Genomic DNA, 18,264 nt, shown 5'->3' with positions numbered 1-18,264 from the left:
GAACTAGAAAAATAGGAATCAAGAGAAAGGCAAGCAGGTGGAAAACTCCCAGACACCTATAGCATGCCAGTGAAGACCATACTGACAGCAAAAGAACACAGGTCAGACCAGAGTTAACATGTAAAAACTGAGAAGTCATTGGCTGGAGAGTTTGTCTAGTGGTTAAGGCACTTGCCTGCAAAGCCCAAGGCCCCTGGTTCTACTCCCCATAACCCATGTAAGCCAGACGTACAAGGTGGTGCACACATCTGGAGTTCATTTGTAGTAGCTAGAGGCTCTGGCGTGCCCATTCTCTCTCTCTCTCTCTCTCTCTCTCTCTCTCTCTCTCTCTCTCTCTCTCTCTCCCATAAATAAATAAAATGAATAAATGAACTGAAGAACGGGGATAAGAAGTGATACATTGACCGTGCAATCTTCCTATCCATGCTCTTGAGTCGGTCTTAGCTCCTGGGGTGCAGAGGCCATCGCAGTGGGGAAAGATGTGCCCTTGCTCAGGTGAGTAGAAGTAGGTCATGGCAGGACGGAGAGCAGTGTTTACAAGCACATTCGTGGTAGGTCCCGACCTTGGGAGACAGCATCCAAACTGAAATAGGTGTTCTTGCGACTGTGTCCTTGGGAGTAAGACTGGTCAGGATTGGGTTGTCAGGGTTTCAAATGTCAGGCCAAACACTTGGCACCTGTTTGTCTTGTAGGCATTGACAAGGTTGTGGGGCTCTTTTTAGTCTAAGTAGTGGCAGGATCTAAGTTGAATTCTGGAAGTTCAGTAAAGGATAGGTTCAGGTAGATGAAACTAATGGCCGTGACCCCAGCTAAGTCATCTGGGTATGGCATGAAAGAAGAAAGGAATACAGCTCTTATGTTAGAGTTGCCTGTGAAAATTTATAGGTGCCCACAGATAGACAGAGGTAACTGAATGTGGAGGCAAGAAAGAGATACATCAGATATGACTGAGATAAGCATTCAAAAGACAGATACGATTATCAGCAAAGACAGAAGCTGCTTTGGTGAAAGGTAAAGGTAGATTTCTTTAATCTGCTGAGGGCTTGTTGAATTTGATAAAAGTGGGGCCAAAAATGGAAATGAGTGATTGAATGTTTGAAAAAAGAAAGTTAAGTGTTTTCTGTCCTTGGAGCAAAAAACTAAGACATCTGAAATCACCTGCGGATTTTCACAGTGTATCAGCTACAGTCTCATTGGTGTGACAAAATCAGTTTAATGTCAGCCTACAGTTCTCGGATACAGTCCATCATGGCAGGAAAGGGCAGGGCAGGGAAGGGCAGGAAGGGAAGAGAAGAGAAGGGAAGGGAAGGGAAGAGAAGGGAAGGGCAGGGCAAGGCAGGGAAGGGAAGGGAAGAGAAGGAAAGGGAGCAGGAATGTTATGTACTTGGTCACATTCACCCACAGTGAGGGAGGAGAGAGGGTTGAATGCTGACATATAGCCAGCTCTTTCCTTTCCTACACTCTAGGGCCCAGCTCACGGGATGGTCCTATTACATTGAGGATTCTCACCTCAGCTAACCTAATCATGATAATCACTCACAGGCCTGCCCAGAGGCTAACCTAATCTAGATAATCCCTTACACACATGCCCAGAAGCTCATTCCTGAGAGATTGTAGATCTTGTCAAGTTGAAAATCAGTATAAACCATCACACATCACCTAAATGGTTCTGTGAGAGATTGTGCCTAATATCCCCTCTCCCGGGCTGACACAGATATCTGATTGCCCCTTTTCTGGGCGAGCCAGACATCTTCTAAAGACTTAACTGTCAACTCATTAACATGCAGTCTCTGGAGCATACATCTAGACATCCCAGCTTCCTTAGTTAAGTGAAGCTAGAGTGTCAGTAGTGGAAACGTGAATGCATTTAACATATGATTTTCCAGAGGCCTGACACACTGCTTCCCAAAGAGTACCTTTTCAGACTCAGGAACCACTTATTGGTCGTATTTACTCTGTACATTGATATTTTATAATAGCCATCAATCCAAGCGGAAATTTCCCTTTGTGCATGAACTCTAGAATGATTTTGTTCACTCATTGCCCACACCAAGTTTTGCATTTCACATTGGGTCGTGAAATCTATTAATGATACAAAGAAAACAGTTTCTCAGATGATTGTAACTCCTTCCCCTGGCAAAAATTCCATGTATCACAAAGTAGCCCTTTAAGTCCATTTCATGCCCTGCAGCAGAACTGTCACCAATGAAAACTCAACATGGAAGGACCAATATAGCCTATTCATTGGTTTCTAGGTGCTGAGTCCCCCAAGGAACAGCCCAAAATTAGGTGCTATAGCTTTTTGCAGTGCAACACTTGAAGGAGGACTGAGTTTTATTCTCTTTTTTAAAATTTCATATTGCCAAGTTACTGATTTAAGAATGCCCTGGAGTATAAATTATTTCTCCAAACCTCTGTAGTGACTCTTGTCAAATGCTTTCTGCTTAGCCCATTAAAGGTGAAAACTACGAAATATTCTTTGATTTACAACCCAAGAAAAAGCCCTAAAAGCACCTGTCCTTCTTTGGAAAGTTGCCAGAACAAAATGAAAGGAAAGACTGGGCAGGAGAGGAATAATAGGAGGTTACAGTATGTGGCTGAGATCAAAGGTTGAGCCCATAGGCTGTATTCAGTCTTCGAGAATCTTCTCAGAGATTTATATGTATTTTTCTAAACACACATGGGAATTTTGGGTTTTGAGATCAAAACTTCCATCAAATACTGGACATGTAGAATTAAAATTATGATAATATATGAGTGAACCATTATTACATATCCTTTTAATTCAATTTGGGGACATTAGTTTCTGGATACATTTAATGTTCGTGTGGAATTGGATATTAAGTTTTATTTTTTCTGAGTGTCACTGGACTTTTAAAAAATAATCACTGTGCCATACATCGATTCCTTTCCAGTTCCATCTGTGATCATTGCAAATAACAGTGCGTAGGTTCATCAGAAACTTGTTAAATCAACCTTTGAAATGTAAGACAAGAGTTACAAGGGCATTTTTAAGATGCGGGAATTAATAGTTCAGAATGGAAAGTGATAAAATATAAGCCTCATTCGACAAATTGATTACAAGGTGAAAGTCAGGTTTTTCAAACTGAGGCTTCTTAAGAGGAGAGCTTGAGAGCTGTGGTGGAATGTGAGAAACTGCTTAGGAGCCTTCCTGATAACCCCCATTCATTTACACAAGGAATGCACACAGCCATCTGTACTAATTAAGACAGTGAAGACACAGGCATTAAGTTATTGCCTTCTAGTGGGAGCCAAGGCTCTTATTTTTAGATTTAGGCTTGACATCTAGTTGGGTTTCTATTATCTGCCTGGTAATATCACATTTAAATATTTTTAGGCTATAGGAAATAAAAATGAGTGTCAATTAATATCTCATTTTGGCCCAGAATGTTTCCCTAACTATTTTAGTAAGCTTACCACCCTCCTGAACATATTCCTATTCAATGAGCATTTTTAAGGGACTTTGAGCCAAACCACTAGCTGAATAAAATTTCAAATGATAGGATTGTTGCTTAGGTTTAATATGTAGCATTGAGCTTAACTTATAGTCTTCATGTCCCAGGAACAGTGAAAAAAAGAAAAAAAAAAAACTTTACTAAATGCTTTCTCTCAAATTTTGATCTACCTAAACTCAAGTTACTTTTTGATACTTTTTATATAAATAACTTCTAACTTAAAAAATTGTTGAAAAAATGATGTCTCACAACTATCACTCATCTTATCCTGATATTAAAATCATACCAGTATAACCACACTATAATAAATGAACCCAGGAAACGGACACAGTACTAAGCAACTGTGTGCATTGTTCTGTTGTCTCTAGTCCATCCCATAATTCTGTGTTTCAGGACCCAGTTCCAGATCTCACATGCATTTCAGTGCCACTCCTTCTTCCTCTTGGATTTGGAACACGTTCTGATTTTCCTGTGCCTCCATGACCTTGATGCTTTTGATAAGCACTAGCTATTTTTCAGAAGTTCTCTCAACTTTGCACTTGCCTAGTGTTTCTCTGTTGGGTTTCTTCACTGTAAATTTACTGTATCATATGGCTGTTGTTGATATATTTTGACACAATAGTATGCTTTCCATTAAGCAGAACTTAATCCTCATTGTTAAGAATCAGGACCTTAAAGAGGTGTCCAGGTCATGAAGGTGAGCTTCACAAGTGGGTGAAGTATCATGGGAATGAGGTTGATACAAAAGTGACCTTGGACCCCTTATATCTTCATTCATTCACTCTTGCTATATGATGTTCTTTACCATATTTTGATGTGGAATGACCTTCTTGGGGGAGGCATAGCCCTGAATTTATAGAAGAATTTCTGAAGTTTTCCTATTTAGAAGTGGGCAAGGTGCTTCTGGAAGAACCTGAGAAATAGTTATTTTCCTTGTTATTTTCCTACCCCAGGCTGGGCAAACTGCTTTTGGCAGCAGCCTGAGGAAAAAAGAAACTGAAGAAAAGTTTAGTGCAAGATATTAGTGAGCCCATTGCATCCACTGTCATGTTCATGCGGCTGTGGCTACTTGGATAAATAGGTACTCACTGGCATTTTTACTGACCATCCAAAAAAAAACCCCAGTAATAAATGAACAAGTAGCATATTGTCTTAGCAGAGGGTAAGGAACTTTCGACTTTTGATGATTCTTAAACGTTTGTTAAAGGAAGGGATCTAGGGGTATGACCTGCCGCAGTCTGTTAATCCAGAACACACATACTCTCTGATCACAGATGTAATCACATTAAGTCTACCTGTTTTCTTCAACAGATGTGTGGGCCCATCATTACTGACCTCGTTGTCTTTGGTGCTGTGATTGGCACTTCTTATGCATGTATGCCTGTTCTGAGTCAAGAGTCCAATCAGGCCACTGTGGAAATTGGTCAAAAGCATTCGAGATGACCAGTTAGCACCTCTAAACATTGCTTGTCAACAGCAGTCCACAGTGCTGTTCAAACCAATGGTACAGCAAAGCAGAGGAAACCTAGTCACATTGCTTTAAGAGGGCGAGTTACACAGTCGTAAGCTTAATGTTAGGGCAAATTGTCAGCAATAATCTCAGAAAAAAAAAATGTTAGTTGTGCATAAGAAATATTCTCACAGTTGTTTCCCATAGTTTATTCTTATGGTTCATTTCCATAGTTTGTTCTCATAGTTCATTCTTATGACAGAAAATAGCCCTTCTTCAGATGTGGTCCTTCGCTCTTGGACTTCTGTCCTCAGAACCATGAATCAAATAAACTTTTACCCCTTAGAAATTTCCCTGTTTGGAATGCTGTGTTGTAGGAACACAGAACAGGCTAACACTGGATGGTGACGTCTAGCTGAAAGGTCATTCCTCCTCAGCTTTTCCGCTGATGTTGGTGCACTTTAAAGGCCATGTACACCTCACACCCATGATTGCACTGGTTGTGGGAAGGACAACTGTAGCTTCTCTTTTGTTCTGTCTGTGCAAGTTAGAATGGCACACTCTCACTGGTGGCTCTCTCTCTTTACCAACTCCTTATGTGTCCTTGAATGTTTATCTTACTCTGTGGATAAAATCCAAGAATAACACTTATTTTCTTACTTACAGTTGTGTACATTGGGAGTTTCTCATGATCAGTACTATTATCTTTTGGACATGTCCAATTTTTGTAGCATTTCTTCTTCGTTTACATCATCACAAGATATTTTGGGATCATTTTGTATTTTTCCAGTCCTTTAATCAACCTCTTCTTCAAGGACTTCTGGTCCCTTTCATTAGAGAATTGTGTAGAAATCTGTGTCTAAACACTGGATATCCTCATTGCTACTGGAGTATTGACATTATTTAATAAACCCTCTGTAAACAGTTAGGAAACATGCATGTATATTGTTCCACACATAAAGTTATTTTACCTTTACCTAGTTCCCTGATTTGTAGCATCTTTTTTCCAACAACAAAATCTGAAAGTATTTATGCGTTTTGAATATATATTATAATCCCATTACCCTTCCTTCAAGAAACATTTACTTGGACCCTCATAATAGGAGGAAAAGATGATAACAGCAAAATAAAAGAGAGTCTAATGGAGAGAGGGAGGGCATGTGATGGAGAGTGGAGTTGTGAGGGGAAAAATGGGGGAGGGGAAAGAATTGTCATGGTTTATTGTCTGTAAGTATAGAAGTTGTCAATAAAAAGTTTATATATATACATATACATGTACATATATGAAGAAACATTTATTGGGCTGGAGAGATGGCTTGGCAGTTAAGGCACTTGCCTGCAAAGCCTAAGAACCCTGGTTCACTTCCCCAGAACCCACGTCACCAGAAGCACATGGACATGTGTTTATGTAGCACATGTTTATGGAAAAATACCCAAGCACAAGAAGCTTATGGGAAGAGAGGGTATATTTCAGGTTTATGGTTCTGAAGACACTTTCATCACAGTGGAGAAAAACAAAGAAATCACAGCTTCACATATCTGCAGCAGAAAGAGTAGTCGACACAAGCAGGCTCTCTGAAAACAAGTTGGGCTAGACTCAAGATCAACATCCCCCCCCCTCCAGTGACATACCTCTTCTAGCTGGCTCACCTGCTGGGGACATATACACCCGAGGCCACTGTGGACCACAGCAGTTTACAACCCCTTCTTGCAAGAGAAAGTCTGCTACTTGTACTGTCTTGCACTTTGCAGTGATCAATTAATTATATAAACCATTCTAGATCCGTTCTAGAGATCTGCTCACCGTCCACACCTGTAAACCTCCCCTTCTCCAGGTCCCATAGCTTATCAGTATTGTTTTTAATATTTATCTATCACAAATAGTGCAGTGGTGATTGCCTTGGTGGTCACATCCTTTGCTGTTGCTAGGGATGTATTTTCAAGGTCGATGTCTAGAAGTTGGGTAACTGACTCATATGTGTTATTGCTAAACATTAGATGTTCCTTGAGAAGGATTGTGTCTGTGTTGGCCTGCTCATAGCCATACATGAGAATGATTATTTCCTTCCTCAGCCTCACCCAATAATATTACCATTGTATTAATTTTTCTAGTAAGATTACTGAGAAATAGTATCAAACTTCTTTTGAAATTAATGGTTTTCACTTGATCCTTTTGATACCTTTAGCTGAAAAATATTAACAGGATTTTTTTTTACTCTCTCTAAGTCAGTATGATACAAAGATTTTTTTGAACTAAAATATTGTTACTGAATCACTTAGAAAACTTCTTAATGAACTAAAGAGGTATGATTGAAAAATATGCTAATGATGTGTAGTTTGGTCGCACTATAACATATAGGGATAGGCGCATTTATGTTTAAAGAAAAGTTTTTGACTGTAAGGGAAATGGTCTCATTGTTTCCTAAGCTCTTACAGTATTTCTGGACCTTATCACAAATGTGTTCCTGTCATAGATTTGTAAGAAGTAAGTAAGAGCATGTGAAGAGGACTGTAATTACTGCAATTATGGGAAAGTAATTTAAATTGAGCAGATTTCAAATAGAGTACATAGGCCATAAAAAGCAAGCAGGATACCAAAATAAATATTTTGGAGCTAGTAAATTGCTTGTTAAATGCACATACCAAATGTAAATGTTTTGCTAACATTTGTATAATTTAACTTCTTACAAGTTAAAGACATAATTTCTTTTTTAATTTAAAAACATCATATAGACACTATGATGACCAAGTGCTTACAGACACCAGTTTTGTCCAAGTCCATCTGGTGGTAATAAAGCATTTACCTAAAACACTGTGTCTTATGATAATTGGGTTAAAAGTTGTTTTTTTTAAAAAAGGCCTTGAATCATTTATAAAGTTAGAAATAAGTATGGGGTCATTAAAGATGAACTTATATCCATAGAATGAAAACACTTAAAGCAGGGAGAAAGCCTGAGAAAAAGACCAGGATACTGACTTTTGTTCCAGACCAACCACTTGTTGGTTGTATAGAAAAATGGAGCCTCCAAAAATCATAGGTTTGTTCAGAATAATATTCAGCGGCCTTCTCTTTTCCACCACCATGCCCACACCTCTGTGAGCAAAGCCTTCCATAGGCCCTGTCAGCTTCAGAAAAGGATGCCGATAACATCAATTAATGGCATGAGTCACGATAAATTGTTCTCATGTCTTGCCTTGTGTAACCACCAAATGAGCCTAAACAATAGGCACAACCATTACCTCTGTTTTAAAGAGGAGAAACGTTAATTTCTGAGAGGTCATACTCACACCACCAGTCAGGAGTGCAGCTAGAATAAGATACCAGGTTTGCCTGGCACCTAGTCTGTATTTCAACTTTTAGCCTGTACAGTGCTATGGCTCTACCTTCTAACTGCCAAAGAAAAAAAGATTAATGGAAAGCAGAAACCTAGAATAATGAATGTCCACATCATCTGTCTACTCATACCCATGAATTCATTACAACCATGAGCTCATTTTCATTGATTCTTGGTCAAAAACTAAAATTTACAAAGTACTATGCAGAGGCCTCTTTCAACTTCGTTCTGAGATGTTTTTCCTCAATTGAAGCATTGAAGCCTGAGTCATGTTGTTTTAAATGTTTTCAGTAGAATTGTGTTTAGAAAATTATACTCTGGAGTGTTACCAGCTGTCCATATTAGGGGGTCTTATGAGAACCATCTGGGCTGTGCTCCCAATTGGACTTGTGTGAACATGTCCCAGAGAAATTGTTGCCCTGTACCATAGAGGTCCCTTGTTATAGACTCAGAACAGAGTCAAGGAAAAGCTAGTTCCCAGTCAACTATTTTGACTTAATGAATGGAAAACATAATTATCATAAATAATCATTTGTTCCTCATGGCATTGACCCCTGACAGCTATACATCCTATGTTTATTTTTTCTAACATATTTTTTTATTATTATATCTTATCCCCTGAGTCATATTATCTTTCACTTTTCTGGAGTTCTCTTTTATTTATGTTCTTTTCCTGTATTTGTATTTTCAGTGAGGTTACATTTAGATGAATTTGTTCTGCACACCCTTAGGCAAGTTGCTTAAGATGCCCAAATTTTGTCTCTTTAGTTTTAAGGTACTTGCCTGTTTTCGTTGTCAAGAGCAGAATTGCTGTGTATAAAATGTACAGTGTGAGTGTAAAAAACATGGTAACTATGATGAACAAACAATGAGAAAGTTGAGGATTGCAGTTCTTAAAAATAACTTTAAAAATGAAACTGAAAACTGGTAATTTTTATGGAGTCTGATTAATACTTAATCTATTTCAGTAATATTCATGACTACAATATTCTAATTTAGCAGATATACACTAGGTTTTTTAGCTTTGAGTATCAACTAGGTCCACCCTGAACATGACAGGGGATACTTTTTAAATTTGTTATAATTATTGTTACTATTTTATTTAGTTATTTGAGAGAGGGGAAGAGAGAGAGAGATGCAGACAGACAAATGGCATATAGATAAAGAGAGAACGGGTGCAGATCCTCCAGTTACTGCAAATGAACTCCAGACACATGCGGCATCTTGTGCATCTAGCTTATGTGGGTACTGGGGAATCAAATATAGGTCCTTGGACTTTGCAGGCAACCACTTTAACCACTAAGCTATCTCTCCAGTCCTGTTGTAATTATTGAATGCATTCAATGAGAATAAATTAAAGAAAGAGCATATGGGATTGCTAACTCCCACAAAAGCTAAAACGATACATGAGGAATTAAATATTACCAAGATATTTGAGTGCCTTGCTATTCCCAGTTTCTGAAATGTGGGTGAATGGAACAGAGTGGGACCTCAGTCTTTAATCTAACCAGCTCATTGAACATAACATAGAGGATAAATCCATGAGAGCCTGCTCCTTCCTATACCTGTCCTGTTGCTTTCTTTGCCAGTGTGGCAGTGCCTTCTCATTGCTTGGACAAGACACCCCACCAAAAGTTGCCTATGGACTAAGCAACCTCAAAGTGCATCCCTAGTGACACACCTCTTCCAGCAAGGTTCCACCACCCAAAGGCTCCACCAGCTGTAGACTTAGTATGAGGCTTTCTTACTAATGCTTGAGGCTCTGGGGGCGTTCTACATTCAAACTGCCTCACCAAGGAAGGGATAAGAAATTAATCACATCTATATTTACTGACATCCTTTCACCCAGAAAAGTCAGGAAGAGGAGAATGATGTAAAGATTATCAACATCTTTATGATACAGCTACAGCAAATACCATAGAATGGTGTCAGGAATAATGTGGGCTGAGGTGTTTCCACTTACATTTGCAAACGTTGCTGGGCACATGCCAATTCGATAACTGCAGATTCTCATCATAATAAACAAAACTGTTTTGCAAGGTGTAAATGGTCTTTGCCAAACAGATTTTAATTAGGTTACTTGCAAGGCTTTTTAAATTATCATACCAGATGCCAGTAACATATCAACCATGTGCATTTATATAATATTTTGTTTGCCAACACTTCCTCATTGAATTCTCAGCAACATTAGATAGTAAGTGAGCCCTTCATACTTAAATGTGTGTTTGCCCAGACCGCACAGCATCTGGCTACAAATCCACCACTGGTGAATAATTCTAACATTTAGTTACAGTATTATATCTCAAATAAACACATATTTCACAGACTTTTTTTTTTCAAGTAGAAAGGGAAGCATTTTTGAGAAATATTTAAGATATGATCACTGAATCAACTAGGCATTTAATAAAAGCTCTTATCCCATGATGAAAGGTGATTAAGCAGAAGAAATGGCCAAATTCACTTGGTTGCTATCATGGTAGGAAGAGAAGAAAGGTATGATGACCATGGGACATGAGGACGGTAGGGGAAAAAAAGCAAGTCTTAGTGAACAAAAGATGTGAGTCGTTTATCGTTCAGGCAGAGACATGTAGAAAGGGCTCTTCACACACAAAGACAGATCATGTCACCTGCTAGAATGAAGGTTATAAATATACTTTGGGGGATGAGCCATAAGAATGAAATGGTGATATCAAAGATAGCAAGTGACTAAGAAATGGCATTGATTTTTTTCCCCCCATAGCACTAAAGGTGCAGAAATTAGAAATCAGGATAAGTGAAGTTAGTGTTTGGGTGGATGATGTACGCAAAGCCTGCCTTGCTGGTATAAAGGAAGGAAGGTAATAATTTTAGCATGAGGCATGTGTGCCCTTAATTGTCTTGCTAAGGAATATTTACCAAGAGGGTTTTTTTTTTTTTTATTGTTTTGGATTGTGGAAATTATCTTGACATGTAATCTAGACTGACCTTGAACTCATGATCCTTCTGCCTCATCTTTCTCCTGCTTGTTTTGATTACAGACATGGGCCACCACACCATGATGGGTCTGTGTTTGAACCAATTCATTAATTTATTACATATATATTAGACACTTCTTCTATGCTTTCCACTGGGTTGGTGCTGTGTGGTTAAGAAATGAATGGGCACAGTGGCACATGCCTTTAATCCCGCCACTCGTGAGGTAGAGGTAGGAGGATCGCTGTGGGTTTGAGACCAGCATGAGACTACAGTGTGTATTCCAGGTCAGCCTGAGCTAGAGTGAGACCTTACCTCGAAAAACCAAAAAAAAAAAAAAAAAAAAGAACAGAAGAAATGAAATGAGGATGGGTGGGGTGAAGAGATGGCTTAGCAGTTAAGGCACTTGACTACGAAGCCTAAGGACTCATGTTCAACTCTTCAGGTCCCATGTAAGCCAGATGCACAAAGACATGCATGTGCACCATGTGACTCCTGCAAAAGGTGGCACACTGATTGCAATCCTGGAGGTTCTAGCATGCCAATTCTTTCTCTCTCTCTCTTTTCCTTCCTTCCCCCTCTCTCATTTAAAAAACAGCCAAGCTGTTGATTTTGCCTCAAAAAGACAAGAAAGAAAGGAAGAAAGAGAGAGAGAGAGAGAGAGAGAGAGAGAAAGAAGGAAGGAAGGAAGGAAAGAAAGAAAGAAAGAAAGAAAGAAAGAAAGAAAGAAAGAAAGAAAGAAAGAAAGAAAGAAAGGGAAGGAAGGAAGGAAGGAAGGAAGGAAGGAAGGAAGGAAGGAAGGAAGGAAGGAAGGAAGGAAGGAAGGGAAGCAAGCAGGAAAGAAAGGAGGGAGGGAGGAAGGGAGGGAGGGAAGGAGGGAGGGAGGGAAGGAAAAATGAAATAAAATGAGATGAAAAGTAAAGAAAAGAAATGAAATGAAATGAAAACCAGGCATGGTGGTGCACACCTTTAATCACAGCACATGGGAGGCAGAAGTAGGAGGATCAGTATGAGTTTGAGGCCAGTCTGAGACTACATAGTGAATTCCAGGTCAGCCTGGGCTAGAGTAAGATCCTACCTTGAAAGAAAAAAACAAAACTGAAAGAAAGGGAGAAAGGGAGGAAGGGAGGGAGAAAAGAAAGAAAAGAAAAGATAGAAAACAATCTTCATCTAGGACCCAGAACTTCCTGGGGGTGAGGTGAATCACATCAACTTGGTTGAGCCCAAGCCTAAGGGTCATGAGAAGCGGGGAAGGAGGTACGAGGGCAACAGGGGGACTGAGCTTCTGACTGGACCTCTGCCCCTATCATCCTGTTCCCTTCCAACCCTGGATACCTCAGCCACAGTTTCTCCCTGAGCCTTGATAATCCCCCACCTATTCAGATTCTATTCTTCCCTTTCTCACAATGCAACTTTCCTGACCTGTTTGCCATTTGCTTTGGTGTTCTTGGTCCATCTCACCAACTGATAGGTCTTATTTGCTAGATTCTCAGCAACTATTCTTGGTGATCAGTATGTATTGAATGCACATTTGTTAAATGAATGAATGAATGAATAAGTCTTCCTGTATTCTCCTCTATATTGTGGATTTAATGATACCCCATATACTTCAAAAACTATGGTAAAAACCATATGAGCATTATAGTGAACATTTTAGTGCTTCTTATAATATTAATACTAGTGATATTATCATTATTATACATAATTCAGCATCATTACCTTTCTTTTTTAAATGTCAATGACCTTCCAGTATGGTGCAGCATGTTTTATTTCCATTCTATGCTACTTTTATTTTTGCAGTATACCACCATCACATCATGTGAATTCAATGGCAAAATCAAAACTGGTGAAGAGGCGTTGGTAGTATGTACCTGTCAGTAGTCACTACTAGTCCCCTACTGCTGGGTTATCTTCAGTGCTGAACTCTTTTTTTAAAATTATCAATTAGTTTTGTACTCAGCGAATACAATTTGGTACCACTGTTAGGCTCAGCCATGTCCTACCCCCTCCCCCTGGCCCCTCCTTTTTGAGGTATATGGGTCACGCATTCTAGAGTTAGCCCACAGTTATGGGTAAGATAAATGTCTCTGCATATCATGACCCAACATGTGGCTCTGACATTCTTTCCAATCCCTCTTCTGCAAAATTTCCCTGAGCCATGTTGGGTTTATTTTTGGTCTGCTTCAGTGATGAGGTGTTGGGTGCTTCTGGGTCTGTGGCTCTCTGATTTGGTAGGTGTTGATTTTCCTCTGTGTTGATCTCCTTCACCCTGTGCTGGTACCCGGTTCACTAAGAAAACAGCACCCTTGCTTGTTTTGCCAATTGTTCTTAGTTTCAGCCAGGGCCCTTTTGAGGTATGATGGGGTGGCTCTCTCCTTAGGATCTACATCTGTCTGAAAAAGAGAAGCAGATTCTCCAATGGAGAGTAAGTTAGCACCAGACAAATGAGATAACCCTTACTTTTTTATAGAGAATTTAATAGGTGTAGGCCCTCTTGTAGCCCACAACTGATGGTAGCTTGATAATGGAGAGTGGGCTTATGTTTGGATATAGTTCTGACTTGTTTCCCAGATCCAGCTATGGGTCCCATACTACTGAGTGGATCAGTTAGCCAAATCAAGAGTAGTTGGTTCCCCAACATGGCTGTGTGCTACTATTTCACTTGTGTGGGCATCATGGCAGGTTATTTGCTGCTAAGTAGCTTAGACCATGAGTTGCTTGGACAGATAATGGTCATTTTTCCCCAGTCACCCATGTAGCACCTTCTGGCACTAGACGTGCTGACTGTCTGGGGACTGACTCTCTTCTAGCTTCCAGCCATGCCATTCCATTTTACGTGTCAGCTGCATAAGGTGTCTTCAGCAGTAGGGTTTTATCACTAACCTTTGGTGGGTCATCAAGTACTCTGACAGAAATCTGTCTTTCTTTTAGGAAAACTTGTAGGTCTCTCTGAGCAAAAGCTCATTGTGGATGATAGCCCCATGCTGGTACTGGGAGTTACAGGTCAGTGGCCACTGAGAAAAGGAAGAAAAATATATCTAATATGAAGGAGTTAGAGAGAAGGGGGGGTGGAGAGGGAGGGAGAGAGAGAAGCTGTAGAAGATTAAGGTCATTCACAGTGAACTTACCCAATCATAGAAAGAAAATCGCTGCATAGTCTCACTCATCTACAGCACCTAACCTGAATCTACCCAAGATGCCTTACATACCCAGCAAGCAGCTCATGGACTAGACAATAGGATGGGTGGGGAGGGAGGGGAGAGTAAGGGAGGGGTGAGAAACACAAATGTAGACCCAAACTGCAATGTACCATAAAATTATACATCCCAAAAGGCAGACCAAATGGCTGAACCTTCACCAGGTCCTTAGAAGGAACACCTGAGCCTCCAGTGCTGAACTCTTAACAAAGTCTTCAGGGAGAAATTTGAATTAGGGGGCTTTGTTCTGTTCTGTTTCGTTTTGTTTTCCAGACAGGAGCTTGCTGCATTGCACCAGGCCAACATCAAACTCAAAGCCCTTCTGCTTGAGCCTCTGGAGTGCTGGGGTTATAGCAACTGCAGCAGGAATTTTCTGTTTCCTCATCTCCTCGAGGAGACAAGCCAGGGAGATTATAGGTACTCTGTCTTCCTCCAGAGTCAAAGACATAGGCTTCCTGACTGATCTTAACGCAGTGCATATTATGAATCCCAATTCTCTCTGCCAGTGAGGTCAGTACTTGGGGGCCACCCAGTGAGAGTCAACTTACTACCCTTGGCACCAAAGGTGCTCATAACCTAGATAGTAGCTTTATAAATACATCCTATTGGTCACATGCTACGCCAGGTAAATGTCATGCCTCTCTCGGCGAATATTCACTAAGCATATGACTATCAGTGTCTTCATTGATGGAAGGCAAGAAATATTTGCTTCACTCACATATTAAATTCCGACCCAATCAGGAATTATCTGCTCTTGATTTAGCCCTAATTTTTCAAAGTTTTCTCAAGGACATAGAGCTAGGTAATGGAATATTACTAGATTGATTGCTCTGCCTTAATAATTAGAAGGTTTTAATAAGCTGCTTACTCTTGATAAATAGGATGGCTGAAACCTCCATGCCTCCTGTGAACTAATAAGGTTGAAGTGTCAAGTTTTTAAATGCATTGTAATCTTAACACACACGATTTCTCAAACCTATCCATCACCATCCCTAGAAAGTACACTGCAATCACATCTCACTGAAAGCAGCCAATCCTGGGAGCCCTATTGAAAGTGTGAAGCCCTTTCGGCAGCTTAGGTGGTTATTTTGCATCATGTGGTACATGTCTGACTTGAAATCTCACCCACACACATCCACATGCACATAAGTCACATGCTATTGTTAGTTTGAGATTTTCTCATCGGCACTCGCTTGACTTGATTTGTATTTCCCAAGGTGCAAGTACTTTACAAGAGTAAAAATTTGTTAACAACTTCTGTATTAGTATATTTGTTCAGTATATGTGCATTAAGCACAATAGCCTAGTTAAAGAATATTTAAAAAGCTATTCTCAACATAAGAATGCATTATAGTTTTATGAAATTATAGCATTCTTGTTTAAAAGATAGAGAACTTATTTTAAAGGTAGAAGATAACATTTTTACTACCATATTCAACACATGTTCAAGGGAATCTTTATCGTGTCTCCTAATCTTACTGCATATAATCTTGGCTTCGGTTGTAATGCACTTTGCAGGAACAATTTTCTCATTAATTCTATAAATTTAAAAATGCACATTTCTTATAAAATATTTATTGTGAAAGTGAAGATTAATACCATTAATTATATGGAAGGTTTTTACTTCAGTAATGTTCAATAAATATTTAAAGTACTCACTAGCCAGAGGTCTGCCACATAAAGCAGTGTGTATAAAAATAAGAATAAGGCATAAGTTCTGAACATAGAACTCCCAACATGGTGGGGAGAAGACGTATGCATAACTATTGCATCATAGTCATCACCCTGAGTCCAGCTATGTGGCTTGACAACCATATGGGAGAATAGATTGAATTAGTTAATGACACCTTAATGATGAAGCCAACGAAATTTTTTCTAAACTTTATTTATTTTATTTATTTGAAAGAGAGAGATGGAGGGAGAGAATGGTTGTGCCAGGGCCTTCAGCTGCTGCAAACGAACTCCAGATGCATGTACCACTTTTGTGCCAAGTGGCTTACATGGGTCCTAGGGAATCGAGCCTGGGTCCTTTGGCTTTGCAGGCAAATGCCTTAACCACTAAGCCATCTCTTCAGCCCCAAAAAACTTTTTAAAACTCCATTTATTTATTTTCAAGGAAAGGTGTTTCCACCACTTTATGTACCTGGCTTTATGTGGGTACTGGGAAACTGAACCCTGATTGTTAGGCTTTGTGGGAAAGTGCCTTAACCCTGAGCCATCTCTCCAGCCCACCAAAGAACATTGTTAATGTGAGGTAATATTTCAACTTGATCTTTAAAATAGAAACAGATATTGATCAGACATAGTGTTCAGACCATATCAGGCATGTAAGTAATGAGTACAGAAGACCCAAAAATGGTGCTTGAGGATATTTGGTTTTCCTAAAAAAAATGGTCTCGCTAAACCTTACAGTGCAGTGTTGGGATGGTAGATGAGGCACATGAGGAAAAAAGTCGAAAGTATGCCTAAATGGGTAATGTTAACTGTTTGGTTTGGACCAGGTCATGATGCTATTCTGTGGAGTTAATGTTTGTCCAGTTTGGAGATTCACATTTATATTCCAAGACTGAGAAACCACTAGTTATATTTAAAATATATCCAGGCTATGTGTCTCTTTTAAAGCTTTTCCAAGGATTCCCACTCTCCAAAACTCACAGTAGTTACACACTTCAGCCTCTGCTCCACACGGTTTAACAAGCAAACGTTTTCTGATTTGTACAAGGTGTTTCTGTTAGATCTGTTTTCATACTTTCCCCCATCATCCTCTTGCCAACCTAATTCTAAGTTTCTTAAGGGCTTGTCTGAGCCAGGCAATTAATTATGTGGGCCTTATTCTCAAGAGAGCTAAGGTCCAAAGCCCTGTTGTTAATGTTCCTCCTAGGAACTGTATCCTCAGGGGACTCCCTGGGCTCTGAAGGAGGCAGCGCTGGCAATGCAGCAGATGACAACTCCCCCTCTGTACCTCTTGTTTTCACCCTGGCTTCTCTCTTGTCACTACTCACAAGGACTGCACTCTTAAGTGGCACCGTGCAAATACATCCACCTTCAGCTGCTGTCATATCATCTTCTGTTTGCTCAATGCTCAGTTTCTACCAAACAGGCATGCCAGGAAGGGCTTAAGGCAAACAGAGGATCAGTGGTTTCATTTGTGCAGAGAATGACAGTCATGGATCATTGACAGAATCGCTGCATCTTAGCCAGGGAAGCATTGGAAATTGAGCAGAAGTGAAACGATTTTTGCCACTCATTATAGCTAAAGTCTGGAAGTACTTTCAGCAGATATGTGATGACATTGTGTTTTCCAACCCCTGCTACTGAATTGCAATTCGGAAAGGGCATCAGTTTTTTTTTTTTGTTGTTGTTGTTGTTTTTTTTTTTTTTTTTTTTTTTTTTTTTTTTTTTTTACATGGCATGAAATATTTAATGTTTAAGGTGGATAAGTGTTTTCTAAGCATAAAAAAAGGAATTGATTTGACAAAACGCAAATGTACAATTTAAACATCAAAGAGTACATGTAACATTAAAAGGCAAACAACAAACTAGAACAACGTTCTTAGGCTTAGGCACTTTTACTACGCTACAAAAATAATAAATTTAAAAGGATGTATGTTCATTACATACTATTTTTTTTTGGAAATCAGAAAAAGGTCAGTAAGTATTGGTGATGTGACAATAAAAGTAATTAATAATTAGCAAAATTACAGTACTGATAATCACAAGTGTTTTACTGTCCACTTAACAAGAAAATTATACAGCACACAGACATATGCGTACAATTTTAGAAAATCAAGTCCCTTATGGTCAAGAGTGGTCACTCTATTCTACATTCTTCATACACACTTCGTGTGGATAGC

The 18,264-nt window shown here is 39.5% G+C and overlaps 1 protein-coding gene across 2 annotated transcripts in view; it reads left to right on the top strand.

The window, feature by feature from the left end:
- The window catches only part of Gpc6 (glypican 6), a 1,121,087-nt gene that overhangs the window by 735,585 nt on the left and 367,238 nt on the right, over positions 1-18,264 (top strand). The window lies entirely within an intron of this gene.

The sequence above is a fragment of the Jaculus jaculus genome, chromosome 3, assembly GCF_020740685.1.
Source record: "Jaculus jaculus isolate mJacJac1 chromosome 3, mJacJac1.mat.Y.cur, whole genome shotgun sequence".
Taxonomy (NCBI): domain Eukaryota; kingdom Metazoa; phylum Chordata; class Mammalia; order Rodentia; family Dipodidae; genus Jaculus; species Jaculus jaculus.
The sequence above is the reverse complement of the archived record's forward strand: the minus strand, read 5'-3'. Positions and strand labels throughout refer to the sequence as shown.